Raw genomic sequence first — 14,136 nt, 5'->3', positions numbered from 1 at the left:
CAGGTTGTAGGGGTCGTTTGTCGTTAGATCAGTCAAGTCAGGTTGTAGGGGTCGTTTGTCGTTAGATCAGTCAAGTCAGGTTGTAGGGGTCGTTTGTCGTTAGATCAGTCAAGTCAGGTTGTGGGGGTCGTTTATCGTTAGATCAGTCAAGTCAGGTTGTGGGGGTCGTTTGTCGTTAGATCAGTCAAGTCAGATTGTAGGGGTCGTTTGTCGTTAGATCAGTCAAGTCAGATTGTAGGGGTCGTTTGTCGTTAGATCAGTCAAGTCAGGTTGTAGGGGTCGTTTGTCGTTAGATCAGTCAAGTCAGATTGTAGGGGTCGTTTGTCGTTAGATCAGTCAAGTCAGGTTGTAGGGGTCGTTTGTCGTTAGATCAGTCAAGTCAGGTTTTAGGGGTCGTTTGTCGTTAGATCAGTCAAGTCAGGTTGTAGGGGTCGTTTGTCGTTAGATCAGTCAAGTCAGGTTGTAGGGGTCGTTTGTCGTTAGATCAGTCAAGTCAGGTTGTGGGGGTCGTTGGTCGTTAGATCATTCAAGTCAGGTTGTGGGGGTCGTTTGTCGTTAGATCAGTCAAGTCAGATTGTAGGGGTCGTTTGTCGTTAGATCAGTCAAGTCAGATTGTAGGGGTCGTTTGTCGTTAGATCAGTCAAGTCAGGTTGTAGGGGTCGTTTGTCGTTAGATCAGTCAAGACAGGTTGTAGGGGTCGTTTGTCGTTAGATCAGTCAAGTCAGGTTGTAGGGGTCGTTTGTCGTTAGATCAGTCAAGTCAGATTGTAGGGGTCGTTTGTCGTTAGATCAGTCAAGTCAGATTGTAGGGGTCGTTTGTCGTTAGATCAGTCAAGTCAGATTGTAGGGGTCGTTTGTCGTTAGATCAGTCAAGTCAGGTTGTAGGGGTCGTTTGTCTTTAGATCAGTCAAGTCAGGTTGTGGGGGTCGTTTGTCGTTAGATCAGTCAAGTCAGGTTGTGGGGGTCGTTTGTCGTTAGATCAGTCAAGTCAGGTTGTGGGGGTCGTTTGTCGTTAGATCAGTCAAGTCAGGTTGTGGGGGTCGTTTGTCGTTAGATCAGTCAAGTCAGGTTGTAGGGGTCGTTTGTCGTTAGATCAGTCAAGTCAGGTTGTGGGGGTCGTTTGTCTTTAGATCAGTCAAGTCAGGTTGTGGGGGTCGTTTGTCGTTAGATCAGTCAAGTCAGGTTGTGGGGGTCGTTTGTCGTTAGATCAGTCAAGTCAGGTTGTAGGGGTCGTTTGTCTTTAGATCAGTCAAGTCAGGTTGTAGGGGTCGTTTGTCGTTAGATCAGTCAAGTCAGATTGTAGGGGTCGTTTGTCGTTAGATCAGTCAAGTCAGGTTGTAGGGGTCGTTTGTCGTTAGATCAGTCAAGTCAGATTGTAGGGGTCGTTTGTCGTTAGATCAGTCAAGTCAGATTGTAGGGGTCGTTTGTCGTTAGATCAGTCAAGTCAGATTGTAGGGGTCGTTTGTCGTTAGATCAGTCAAGTCAGATTGTAGGGGTCGTTTGTCGTTAGATCAGTCAAGTCAGATTGTAGGGGTCGTTTGTCGTTAGATCAGTCAAGTCAGATTGTAGGGGTCGTTTGTCTTTAGATCAGTCAAGTCAGATTGTAGGGGTCGTTTGTCGTTAGATCAGTCAAGTCAGATTGTAGTGGTCGTTTGTCGTTAGATCAGTCAAGTCAGATTGTAGGGGTCGTTTGTCGTTAGATCAGTCAAGTCAGGTTGTAGGGGTCGTTTGTCGTTAGATCAGTCAAGTCAGATTGTAGGGGTCGTTTGTCGTTAGATCAGTCAAGTCAGATTGTAGGGGTCGTTTGTCGTTAGATCAGTCAAGTCAGATTGTAGGGGTCGTTTGTCGTTAGATCAGTCAAGTCAGATTGTAGGGGTCGTTTGTCGTTAGATCAGTCAAGTCAGATTGTAGGGGTCGTTTGTCGTTAGATCAGTCAAGTCAGATTGTAGGGGTCGTTTGTCGTTAGATCAGTCAAGTCAGATTGTAGGGGTCGTTTGTCGTTAGATCAGTCAAGTCAGATTGTAGGGGTCGTTTGTCGTTAGATCAGTCAAGTCAGATTGTAGGGGTCGTTTGTCGTTAGATCAGTCAAGTCAGATTGTAGGGGTCGTTTGTCTTTAGATCAGTCAAGTCAGATTGTAGGGGTCGTTTGTCTTTAGATCAGTCAAGTCAGATTGTAGGGGTCGTTTGTCGTTAGATCAGTCAAGTCAGGTTGTAGGGGTCGTTTGTCGTTAGATCAGTCAAGTCAGATTGTAGGGGCCGTTTGTCGTTAGATCAGTCAAGTCAGATTGTAGGGGTCGTTTGTCGTTAGATCAGTCAAGTCAGATTGTAGGGGTCGTTTGTCGTTAGATCAGTCAAGTCAGATTGTAGGGGTCGTTTGTCGTTAGATCAGTCAAATCAGATTGTAGGGGTCGTTTGTCGTTAGATCAGTCAAGTCAGATTGTAGGGGTCGTTTGTCGTTAGATCAGTCAAGTCAGATTGTAGGGGTCGTTTGTCGTTAGATCAGTCAAGTCAGATTGTAGGGGTCGTTTGTCGTTAGATCAGTCAAGTCAGATTGTAGGGGTCGTTTGTCTTTAGATCAGTCAAGTCAGATTGTAGGGGTCGTTTGTCGTTAGATCAGTCAAGTCAGATTGTAGGGGTCGTTTGTCGTTAGATCAGTCAAGTCAGATTGTAGGGGTCGTTTGTCGTTAGATCAGTCAAGTCAGGTTGTAGGGGTCGTTTGTCGTTAGATCAGTCAAGTCAGATTGTAGGGGTCGTTTGTCGTTAGATCAGTCAAGTCAGATTGTAGGGGTCGTTTGTCGTTAGATCAGTCAAGTCAGATTGTAGGGGTCGTTTGTCGTTAGATCAGTCAAGTCAGATTGTAGGGGTCGTTTGTCGTTAGATCAGTCAAGTCAGATTGTAGGGGTTGTTTGTCGTTAGATCAGTCAAGTCAGATTGTAGGGGTCGTTTGTCGTTAGATCAGTCAAGTCAGATTGTAGGGGTCGTTTGTCGTTAGATCAGTCAAGTCAGATTGTAGGGGTCGTTTGTCGTTAGATCAGTCAAGTCAGATTGTAGGGGTCGTTTGTCGTTAGATCAGTCAAGTCAGATTGTAGGGGTCGTTTGTCGTTAGATCAGTCAAGTCAGATTGTAGGGGTCGTTTGTCTTTAGATCAGTCAAGTCAGATTGTAGGGGTCGTTTGTCTTTAGATCAGTCAAGTCAGATTGTAGGGGTCGTTTGTCGTTAGATCAGTCAAGTCAGGTTGTAGGGGTCGTTTGTCGTTAGATCAGTCAAGTCAGATTGTAGGGGTCGTTTGTCGTTAGATCAGTCAAGTCAGATTGTAGGGGTCGTTTGTCGTTAGATCAGTCAAGTCAGGTTGTAGGGGTCGTTTGTCTTTAGATCAGTCAAGTCAGGTTGTGGGGGTCGTTTGTCGTTAGATCAGTCAAGTCAGGTTGTAGGGGTCGTTTGTCTTTAGATCAGTCAAGTCAGGTTGTGGGGGTCGTTTGTCGTTAGATCAGTCAAGTCAGGTTGTGGGGGTCGTTTGTCGTTAGATCAGTCAAGTCAGGTTGTAGGGGTCGTTTGTCGTTAGATCAGTCAAGTCAGGTTTAAGGGGTCGTTTGTCGTTAGATCAGTCAAGTCAGGTTTAAGGGGTCGTTTGTTGTTAGATCAGTCAAGTCAGATTGTAGGGGTCGTTTGTCGTTAGATCAGTCAAGTCAGGTTGTAGGGGTCGTTTGTCTTTAGATCAGTCAAGTCAGGTTGTGGGGGTCGTTTGTCGTTAGATCAGTCAAGTCAGGTTGTAGGGGTCGTTTGTCTTTAGATCAGTCAAGTCAGGTTGTGGGGGTCGTTTGTCGTTAGATCAGTCAAGTCAGGTTGTAGGGGTCGTTTGTCTTTAGATCAGTCAAGTCAGGTTGTGGGGGTCGTTTGTCGTTAGATCAGTCAAGTCAGGTTGTAGGGGTCGTTTGTCGTTAGATCAGTCAAGTCAGGTTGTAGGGGTCGTTTGTCGTTAGATCAGTCAAGTCAGGTTGTAGGGGTCGTTTGTCGTTAGATCAGTCAAGTCAGGTTGTGGGGGTCGTTTGTCGTTAGATCAGTCAAGTCAGGTTGTGGGGGTCGTTTGTCGTTAGATCAGTCAAGTCAGGTTGTGGGGGTCGTTTGTCGTTAGATCAGTCAAGTCAGGTTGTGGGGGTCGTTTGTCGTTAGATCAGTCAAGTCAGATTGTAGGGGTCGTTTGTCGTTAGATCAGTCAAGTCAGATTGTAGGGGTCGTTTGTCGTTAGATCAGTCAAGTCAGGTTGTAGGGGTCGTTTGTCGTTAGATCAGTCAAGTCAGGTTGTAGGGGTCGTTTGTCGTTAGATCAGTCAAGTCAGGTTGTAGGGGTCGTTTGTCGTTAGATCAGTCAAGTCAGATTGTAGGGGTCGTTTGTCGTTAGATCAGTCAAGTCAGATTGTAGGGGTCGTTTGTCGTTAGATCAGTCAAGTCAGGTTGTGGGGGTCGTTTGTCGTTAGATCAGTCAAGTCAGGTTGTAGGGGTCGTTTGTCTTTAGATCAGTCAAGTCAGGTTGTGGGGGTCGTTTGTCGTTAGATCAGTCAAGTCAGGTTGTGGGGGTCGTTTGTCGTTAGATCAGTCAAGTCAGGTTGTGGGGGTCGTTTGTCGTTATATCAGTCAAGTCAGGTTGTGGGGGTCGTTTGTCGTTAGATCAGTCAAGTCAGGTTGTAGGGGTCGTTTGTCGTTAGATCAGTCAAGTCAGGTTGTGGGGGTCGTTTGTCGTTAGATCAGTCAAGTCAGGTTGTGGGGGTCGTTTGTCGTTAGATCAGTCAAGTCAGGTTGTGGGGGTCGTTTGTCGTTAGATCAGTCAAGTCAGGTTGTAGGGGTCGTTTGTCTTTAGATCAGTCAAGTCAGGTTGTAGGGGTCGTTTGTCGTTAGATCAGTCAAGTCAGATTGTAGGGGTCGTTTGTCGTTAGATCAGTCAAGTCAGGTTGTAGGGGTCGTTTGTCGTTAGATCAGTCAAGTCAGATTGTAGGGGTCGTTTGTCGTTAGATCAGTCAAGTCAGATTGTAGGGGTCGTTTGTCGTTAGATCAGTCAAGTCAGATTGTAGGGGTCGTTTGTCGTTAGATCAGTCAAGTCAGATTGTAGGGGTCGTTTGTCGTTAGATCAGTCAAGTCAGATTGTAGGGGTCGTTTGTCGTTAGATCAGTCAAGTCAGATTGTAGGGGTCGTTTGTCGTTAGATCAGTCAAGTCAGATTGTAGGGGTCGTTTGTCGTTAGATCAGTCAAGTCAGATTGTAGGGGTCGTTTGTCGTTAGATCAGTCAAGTCAGATTGTAGGGGTCGTTTGTCTTTAGATCAGTCAAGTCAGATTGTAGGGGTCGTTTGTCTTTAGATCAGTCAAGTCAGATTGTAGGGGTCGTTTGTCGTTAGATCAGTCAAGTCAGGTTGTAGGGGTCGTTTGTCGTTAGATCAGTCAAGTCAGATTGTAGGGGTCGTTTGTCGTTAGATCAGTCAAGTCAGATTGTAGGGGTCGTTTGTCGTTAGATCAGTCAAGTCAGATTGTAGGGGTCGTTTGTCGTTAGATCAGTCAAGTCAGATTGTAGGGGTCGTTTGTCGTTAGATCAGTCAAATCAGATTGTAGGGGTCGTTTGTCGTTAGATCAGTCAAGTCAGATTGTAGGGGTCGTTTGTCGTTAGATCAGTCAAGTCAGATTGTAGGGGTCGTTTGTCGTTAGATCAGTCAAGTCAGATTGTAGGGGTCGTTTGTCGTTAGATCAGTCAAGTCAGATTGTAGGGGTCGTTTGTCTTTAGATCAGTCAAGTCAGATTGTAGGGGTCGTTTGTCGTTAGATCAGTCAAGTCAGATTGTAGGGGTCGTTTGTCGTTAGATCAGTCAAGTCAGATTGTAGGGGTCGTTTGTCGTTAGATCAGTCAAGTCAGGTTGTAGGGGTCGTTTGTCGTTAGATCAGTCAAGTCAGATTGTAGGGGTCGTTTGTCGTTAGATCAGTCAAGTCAGATTGTAGGGGTCGTTTGTCGTTAGATCAGTCAAGTCAGATTGTAGGGGTCGTTTGTCGTTAGATCAGTCAAGTCAGATTGTAGGGGTCGTTTGTCGTTAGATCAGTCAAGTCAGATTGTAGGGGTCGTTTGTCGTTAGATCAGTCAAGTCAGATTGTAGGGGTCGTTTGTCGTTAGATCAGTCAAGTCAGATTGTAGGGGTCGTTTGTCGTTAGATCAGTCAAGTCAGATTGTAGGGGTCGTTTGTCGTTAGATCAGTCAAGTCAGATTGTAGGGGTCGTTTGTCGTTAGATCAGTCAAGTCAGATTGTAGGGGTCGTTTGTCGTTAGATCAGTCAAGTCAGATTGTAGGGGTCGTTTGTCTTTAGATCAGTCAAGTCAGATTGTAGGGGTCGTTTGTCTTTAGATCAGTCAAGTCAGATTGTAGGGGTCGTTTGTCGTTAGATCAGTCAAGTCAGGTTGTAGGGGTCGTTTGTCGTTAGATCAGTCAAGTCAGATTGTAGGGGTCGTTTGTCGTTAGATCAGTCAAGTCAGATTGTAGGGGTCGTTTGTCGTTAGATCAGTCAAGTCAGGTTGTAGGGGTCGTTTGTCTTTAGATCAGTCAAGTCAGGTTGTGGGGGTCGTTTGTCGTTAGATCAGTCAAGTCAGGTTGTAGGGGTCGTTTGTCGTTAGATCAGTCAAGTCAGGTTTAAGGGGTCGTTTGTCGTTAGATCAGTCAAGTCAGGTTTAAGGGGTCGTTTGTTGTTAGATCAGTCAAGTCAGATTGTAGGGGTCGTTTGTCGTTAGATCAGTCAAGTCAGGTTGTAGGGGTCGTTTGTCTTTAGATCAGTCAAGTCAGGTTGTGGGGGTCGTTTGTCGTTAGATCAGTCAAGTCAGGTTGTGGGGGTCGTTTGTCGTTAGATCAGTCAAGTCAGGTTGTAGGGGTCGTTTGTCGTTAGATCAGTCAAGTCAGGTTTAAGGGGTCGTTTGTCGTTAGATCAGTCAAGTCAGGTTTAAGGGGTCGTTTGTTGTTAGATCAGTCAAGTCAGATTGTAGGGGTCGTTTGTCGTTAGATCAGTCAAGTCAGGTTGTAGGGGTCGTTTGTCTTTAGATCAGTCAAGTCAGGTTGTGGGGGTCGTTTGTCGTTAGATCAGTCAAGTCAGGTTGTAGGGGTCGTTTGTCTTTAGATCAGTCAAGTCAGGTTGTGGGGGTCGTTTGTCGTTAGATCAGTCAAGTCAGGTTGTAGGGGTCGTTTGTCTTTAGATCAGTCAAGTCAGGTTGTGGGGGTCGTTTGTCGTTAGATCAGTCAAGTCAGGTTGTAGGGGTCGTTTGTCGTTAGATCAGTCAAGTCAGGTTGTAGGGGTCGTTTGTCGTTAGATCAGTCAAGTCAGGTTGTAGGGGTCGTTTGTCGTTAGATCAGTCAAGTCAGGTTGTGGGGGTCGTTTATCGTTAGATCAGTCAAGTCAGGTTGTGGGGGTCGTTTGTCGTTAGATCAGTCAAGTCAGATTGTAGGGGTCGTTTGTCGTTAGATCAGTCAAGTCAGATTGTAGGGGTCGTTTGTCGTTAGATCAGTCAAGTCAGGTTGTAGGGGTCGTTTGTCGTTAGATCAGTCAAGTCAGATTGTAGGGGTCGTTTGTCGTTAGATCAGTCAAGTCAGGTTGTAGGGGTCGTTTGTCGTTAGATCAGTCAAGTCAGGTTTTAGGGGTCGTTTGTCGTTAGATCAGTCAAGTCAGGTTGTAGGGGTCGTTTGTCGTTAGATCAGTCAAGTCAGGTTGTAGGGGTCGTTTGTCGTTAGATCAGTCAAGTCAGGTTGTGGGGGTCGTTGGTCGTTAGATCAGTCAAGTCAGGTTGTGGGGGTCGTTTGTCGTTAGATCAGTCAAGTCAGGTTGTGGGGGTCGTTTGTCGTTAGATCAGTCAAGTCAGATTGTAGGGGTCGTTTGTCGTTAGATCAGTCAAGTCAGATTGTAGGGGTCGTTTGTCGTTAGATCAGTCAAGTCAGGTTGTAGGGGTCGTTTGTCGTTAGATCAGTCAAGACAGGTTGTAGGGGTCGTTTGTCGTTAGATCAGTCAAGTCAGGTTGTAGGGGTCGTTTGTCGTTAGATCAGTCAAGTCAGATTGTAGGGGTCGTTTGTCGTTAGATCAGTCAAGTCAGATTGTAGGGGTCGTTTGTCGTTAGATCAGTCAAGTCAGATTGTAGGGGTCGTTTGTCGTTAGATCAGTCAAGTCAGGTTGTAGGGGTCGTTTGTCTTTAGATCAGTCAAGACAGGTTGTAGGGGTCGTTTGTCGTTAGATCAGTCAAGTCAGGTTGTAGGGGTCGTTTGTCGTTAGATCAGTCAAGTCAGATTGTAGGGGTCGTTTGTCGTTAGATCAGTCAAGTCAGATTGTAGGGGTCGTTTGTCGTTAGATCAGTCAAGTCAGATTGTAGGGGTCGTTTGTCTTTAGATCAGTCAAGTCAGGTTGTGGGGGTCGTTTGTCGTTAGATCAGTCAAGTCAGGTTGTGGGGGTCGTTTGTCGTTAGATCAGTCAAGTCAGGTTGTGGGGGTCGTTTGTCGTTAGATCAGTCAAGTCAGGTTGTGGGGGTCGTTTGTCGTTAGATCAGTCAAGTCAGGTTGTAGGGGTCGTTTGTCGTTAGATCAGTCAAGTCAGGTTGTGGGGGTCGTTTGTCTTTAGATCAGTCAAGTCAGATTGTAGGGGTCGTTTGTCGTTAGATCAGTCAAGTCAGGTTGTAGGGGTCGTTTGTCGTTAGATCAGTCAAGTCAGGTTGTGGGGGTCGTTTGTCGTTAGATCAGTCAAGTCAGGTTGTAGGGGTCGTTTGTCGTTAGATCAGTCAAGTCAGGTTTAAGGGGTCGTTTGTCGTTAGATCAGTCAAGTCAGGTTTAAGGGGTCGTTTGTTGTTAGATCAGTCAAGTCAGATTGTAGGGGTCGTTTGTCGTTAGATCAGTCAAGTCAGGTTGTAGGGGTCGTTTGTCTTTAGATCAGTCAAGTCAGGTTGTGGGGGTCGTTTGTCGTTAGATCAGTCAAGTCAGGTTGTGGGGGTCGTTTGTCGTTAGATCAGTCAAGTCAGGTTGTAGGGGTCGTTTGTCGTTAGATCAGTCAAGTCAGGTTGTAGGGGTCGTTTGTCGTTAGATCAGTCAAGTCAGGTTGTAGGGGTCGTTTGTCGTTAGATCAGTCAAGTCAGGTTGTGGGGGTCGTTTGTCGTTAGATCAGTCAAGTCAGGTTGTGGGGGTCGTTTGTCGTTAGATCAGTCAAGTCAGGTTGTGGGGGTCGTTTGTCGTTAGATCAGTCAAGTCAGATTGTAGGGGTCGTTTGTCGTTAGATCAGTCAAGTCAGATTGTAGGGGTCGTTTGTCGTTAGATCAGTCAAGTCAGGTTGTAGGGGTCGTTTGTCGTTAGATCAGTCAAGTCAGATTGTAGGGGTCGTTTGTCGTTAGATCAGTCAAGTCAGATTGTAGGGGTCGTTTGTCGTTAGATCAGTCAAGTCAGGTTGTAGGGGTCGTTTGTCTTTAGATCAGTCAAGTCAGGTTGTGGGGGTCGTTTGTCGTTAGATCAGTCAAGTCAGGTTGTGGGGGTCGTTTGTCGTTAGATCAGTCAAGTCAGGTTGTAGGGGTCGTTTGTCTTTAGATCAGTCAAGTCAGGTTGTGGGGGTCGTTTGTCGTTAGATCAGTCAAGTCAGGTTGTAGGGGTCGTTTGTCTTTAGATCAGTCAAGTCAGGTTGTGGGGGTCGTTTGTCGTTAGATCAGTCAAGTCAGGTTGTAGGGGTCGTTTGTCGTTAGATCAGTCAAGTCAGGTTGTAGGGGTCGTTTGTCGTTAGATCAGTCAAGTCAGGTTGTAGGGGTCGTTTGTCGTTAGATCAGTCAAGTCAGGTTGTGGGGGTCGTTTGTCGTTAGATCAGTCAAGTCAGGTTGTGGGGGTCGTTTGTCGTTAGATCAGTCAAGTCAGGTTGTGGGGGTCGTTTGTCGTTAGATCAGTCAAGTCAGATTGTAGGGGTCGTTTGTCGTTAGATCAGTCAAGTCAGATTGTAGGGGTCGTTTGTCGTTAGATCAGTCAAGTCAGGTTGTAGGGGTCGTTTGTCGTTAGATCAGTCAAGTCAGATTGTAGGGGTCGTTTGTCGTTAGATCAGTCAAGTCAGATTGTAGGGGTCGTTTGTCGTTAGATCAGTCAAGTCAGGTTGTAGGGGTCGTTTGTCTTTAGATCAGTCAAGTCAGGTTGTGGGGGTCGTTTGTCGTTAGATCAGTCAAGTCAGGTTGTGGGGGTCGTTTGTCGTTAGATCAGTCAAGTCAGGTTGTGGGGGTCGTTTGTCGTTAGATCAGTCAAGTCAGGTTGTGGGGGTCGTTTGTCGTTAGATCAGTCAAGTCAGGTTGTAGGGGTCGTTTGTCGTTAGATCAGTCAAGTCAGGTTGTGGGGGTCGTTTGTCTTTAGATCAGTCAAGTCAGGTTGTGGGGGTCGTTTGTCGTTAGATCAGTCAAGTCAGGTTGTGGGGGTCGTTTGTCGTTAGATCAGTCAAGTCAGGTTGTAGGGGTCGTTTGTCTTTAGATCAGTCAAGTCAGGTTGTAGGGGTCGTTTGTCGTTAGATCAGTCAAGTCAGATTGTAGGGGTCGTTTGTCGTTAGATCAGTCAAGTCAGATTGTAGGGGTCGTTTGTCGTTAGATCAGTCAAGTCAGGTTTAAGGGGTCGTTTGTCGTTAGATCAGTCAAGTCAGGTTTAAGGGGTCGTTTGTTGTTAGATCAGTCAAGTCAGATTGTAGGGGTCGTTTGTCGTTAGATCAGTCAAGTCAGGTTGTAGGGGTCGTTTGTCTTTAGATCAGTCAAGTCAGGTTGTGGGGGTCGTTTGTCGTTAGATCAGTCAAGTCAGGTTGTGGGGGTCGTTTGTCGTTAGATCAGTCAAGTCAGGTTGTAGGGGTCGTTTGTCGTTAGATCAGTCAAGTCAGGTTTAAGGGGTCGTTTGTCGTTAGATCAGTCAAGTCAGGTTGTAGGGGTCGTTTGTCGTTAGATCAGTCAAGTCAGGTTGTAGGGGTCGTTTGTCGTTAGATCAGTCAAGTCAGGTTGTAGGGGTCGTTTGTCGTTAGATCAGTCAAGTCAGGTTGTGGGGGTCGTTTATCGTTAGATCAGTCAAGTCAGGTTGTGGGGGTCGTTTGTCGTTAGATCAGTCAAGTCAGATTGTAGGGGTCGTTTGTCGTTAGATCAGTCAAGTCAGATTGTAGGGGTCGTTTGTCGTTAGATCAGTCAAGTCAGGTTGTAGGGGTCGTTTGTCGTTAGATCAGTCAAGTCAGATTGTAGGGGTCGTTTGTCGTTAGATCAGTCAAGTCAGGTTGTAGGGGTCGTTTGTCGTTAGATCAGTCAAGTCAGGTTTTAGGGGTCGTTTGTCGTTAGATCAGTCAAGTCAGGTTGTAGGGGTCGTTTGTCGTTAGATCAGTCAAGTCAGGTTGTAGGGGTCGTTTGTCGTTAGATCAGTCAAGTCAGGTTGTGGGGGTCGTTGGTCGTTAGATCAGTCAAGTCAGGTTGTGGGGGTCGTTTGTCGTTAGATCAGTCAAGTCAGGTTGTGGGGGTCGTTTGTCGTTAGATCAGTCAAGTCAGATTGTAGGGGTCGTTTGTCGTTAGATCAGTCAAGTCAGATTGTAGGGGTCGTTTGTCGTTAGATCAGTCAAGTCAGGTTGTAGGGGTCGTTTGTCGTTAGATCAGTCAAGACAGGTTGTAGGGGTCGTTTGTCGTTAGATCAGTCAAGTCAGGTTGTAGGGGTCGTTTGTCGTTAGATCAGTCAAGTCAGATTGTAGGGGTCGTTTGTCGTTAGATCAGTCAAGTCAGATTGTAGGGGTCGTTTGTCGTTAGATCAGTCAAGTCAGATTGTAGGGGTCGTTTGTCGTTAGATCAGTCAAGTCAGGTTGTAGGGGTCGTTTGTCTTTAGATCAGTCAAGACAGGTTGTAGGGGTCGTTTGTCGTTAGATCAGTCAAGTCAGGTTGTAGGGGTCGTTTGTCGTTAGATCAGTCAAGTCAGATTGTAGGGGTCGTTTGTCGTTAGATCAGTCAAGTCAGATTGTAGGGGTCGTTTGTCGTTAGATCAGTCAAGTCAGATTGTAGGGGTCGTTTGTCTTTAGATCAGTCAAGTCAGGTTGTGGGGGTCGTTTGTCGTTAGATCAGTCAAGTCAGGTTGTGGGGGTCGTTTGTCGTTAGATCAGTCAAGTCAGGTTGTGGGGGTCGTTTGTCGTTAGATCAGTCAAGTCAGGTTGTGGGGGTCGTTTGTCGTTAGATCAGTCAAGTCAGGTTGTAGGGGTCGTTTGTCGTTAGATCAGTCAAGTCAGGTTGTGGGGGTCGTTTGTCTTTAGATCAGTCAAGTCAGATTGTAGGGGTCGTTTGTCGTTAGATCAGTCAAGTCAGGTTGTAGGGGTCGTTTGTCGTTAGATCAGTCAAGTCAGGTTGTGGGGGTCGTTTGTCGTTAGATCAGTCAAGTCAGGTTGTAGGGGTCGTTTGTCGTTAGATCAGTCAAGTCAGGTTTAAGGGGTCGTTTGTCGTTAGATCAGTCAAGTCAGGTTTAAGGGGTCGTTTGTTGTTAGATCAGTCAAGTCAGATTGTAGGGGTCGTTTGTCGTTAGATCAGTCAAGTCAGGTTGTAGGGGTCGTTTGTCTTTAGATCAGTCAAGTCAGGTTGTGGGGGTCGTTTGTCGTTAGATCAGTCAAGTCAGGTTGTGGGGGTCGTTTGTCGTTAGATCAGTCAAGTCAGGTTGTAGGGGTCGTTTGTCGTTAGATCAGTCAAGTCAGGTTGTAGGGGTCGTTTGTCGTTAGATCAGTCAAGTCAGGTTGTAGGGGTCGTTTGTCGTTAGATCAGTCAAGTCAGGTTGTGGGGGTCGTTTGTCGTTAGATCAGTCAAGTCAGGTTGTGGGGGTCGTTTGTCGTTAGATCAGTCAAGTCAGGTTGTGGGGGTCGTTTGTCGTTAGATCAGTCAAGTCAGATTGTAGGGGTCGTTTGTCGTTAGATCAGTCAAGTCAGATTGTAGGGGTCGTTTGTCGTTAGATCAGTCAAGTCAGGTTGTAGGGGTCGTTTGTCGTTAGATCAGTCAAGTCAGATTGTAGGGGTCGTTTGTCGTTAGATCAGTCAAGTCAGATTGTAGGGGTCGTTTGTCGTTAGATCAGTCAAGTCAGGTTGTAGGGGTCGTTTGTCTTTAGATCAGTCAAGTCAGGTTGTGGGGGTCGTTTGTCGTTAGATCAGTCAAGTCAGGTTGTGGGGGTCGTTTGTCGTTAGATCAGTCAAGTCAGGTTGTAGGGGTCGTTTGTCTTTAGATCAGTCAAGTCAGGTTGTGGGGGTCGTTTGTCGTTAGATCAGTCAAGTCAGGTTGTAGGGGTCGTTTGTCTTTAGATCAGTCAAGTCAGGTTGTGGGGGTCGTTTGTCGTTAGATCAGTCAAGTCAGGTTGTAGGGGTCGTTTGTCGTTAGATCAGTCAAGTCAGGTTGTAGGGGTCGTTTGTCGTTAGATCAGTCAAGTCAGGTTGTAGGGGTCGTTTGTCGTTAGATCAGTCAAGTCAGGTTGTGGGGGTCGTTTGTCGTTAGATCAGTCAAGTCAGGTTGTGGGGGTCGTTTGTCGTTAGATCAGTCAAGTCAGGTTGTGGGGGTCGTTTGTCGTTAGATCAGTCAAGTCAGATTGTAGGGGTCGTTTGTCGTTAGATCAGTCAAGTCAGATTGTAGGGGTCGTTTGTCGTTAGATCAGTCAAGTCAGGTTGTAGGGGTCGTTTGTCGTTAGATCAGTCAAGTCAGATTGTAGGGGTCGTTTGTCGTTAGATCAGTCAAGTCAGATTGTAGGGGTCGTTTGTCGTTAGATCAGTCAAGTCAGGTTGTAGGGGTCGTTTGTCTTTAGATCAGTCAAGTCAGGTTGTGGGGGTCGTTTGTCGTTAGATCAGTCAAGTCAGGTTGTGGGGGTCGTTTGTCGTTAGATCAGTCAAGTCAGGTTGTGGGGGTCGTTTGTCGTTAGATCAGTCAAGTCAGGTTGTGGGGGTCGTTTGTCGTTAGATCAGTCAAGTCAGGTTGTAGGGGTCGTTTGTCGTTAGATCAGTCAAGTCAGGTTGTGGGGGTCGTTTGTCTTTAGATCAGTCAAGTCAGGTTGTGGGGGTCGTTTGTCGTTAGATCAGTCAAGTCAGGTTGTGGGGGTCGTTTGTCGTTAGATCAGTCAAGTCAGGTTGTAGGGGTCGTTTGTCTTTAGATCAGTCAAGT

The 14,136-nt window shown here is 46.5% G+C and overlaps 1 protein-coding gene across 2 annotated transcripts in view; it reads right to left on the bottom strand.

The window, feature by feature from the left end:
* The window catches only part of LOC131947296 (acyloxyacyl hydrolase), a 36,986-nt gene that overhangs the window by 1,067 nt on the left and 21,783 nt on the right, over positions 1-14,136 (bottom strand). The window lies entirely within an intron of this gene.

This window comes from Physella acuta, unplaced genomic scaffold (genome assembly GCF_028476545.2).
Source record: "Physella acuta isolate Inbredline_101_S28 unplaced genomic scaffold, ASM2847654v3 ptg000591l, whole genome shotgun sequence".
Classification (NCBI taxonomy): Eukaryota; Metazoa; Mollusca; class Gastropoda; family Physidae; genus Physella; species Physella acuta.
The sequence above is the reverse complement of the archived record's forward strand: the minus strand, read 5'-3'. Positions and strand labels throughout refer to the sequence as shown.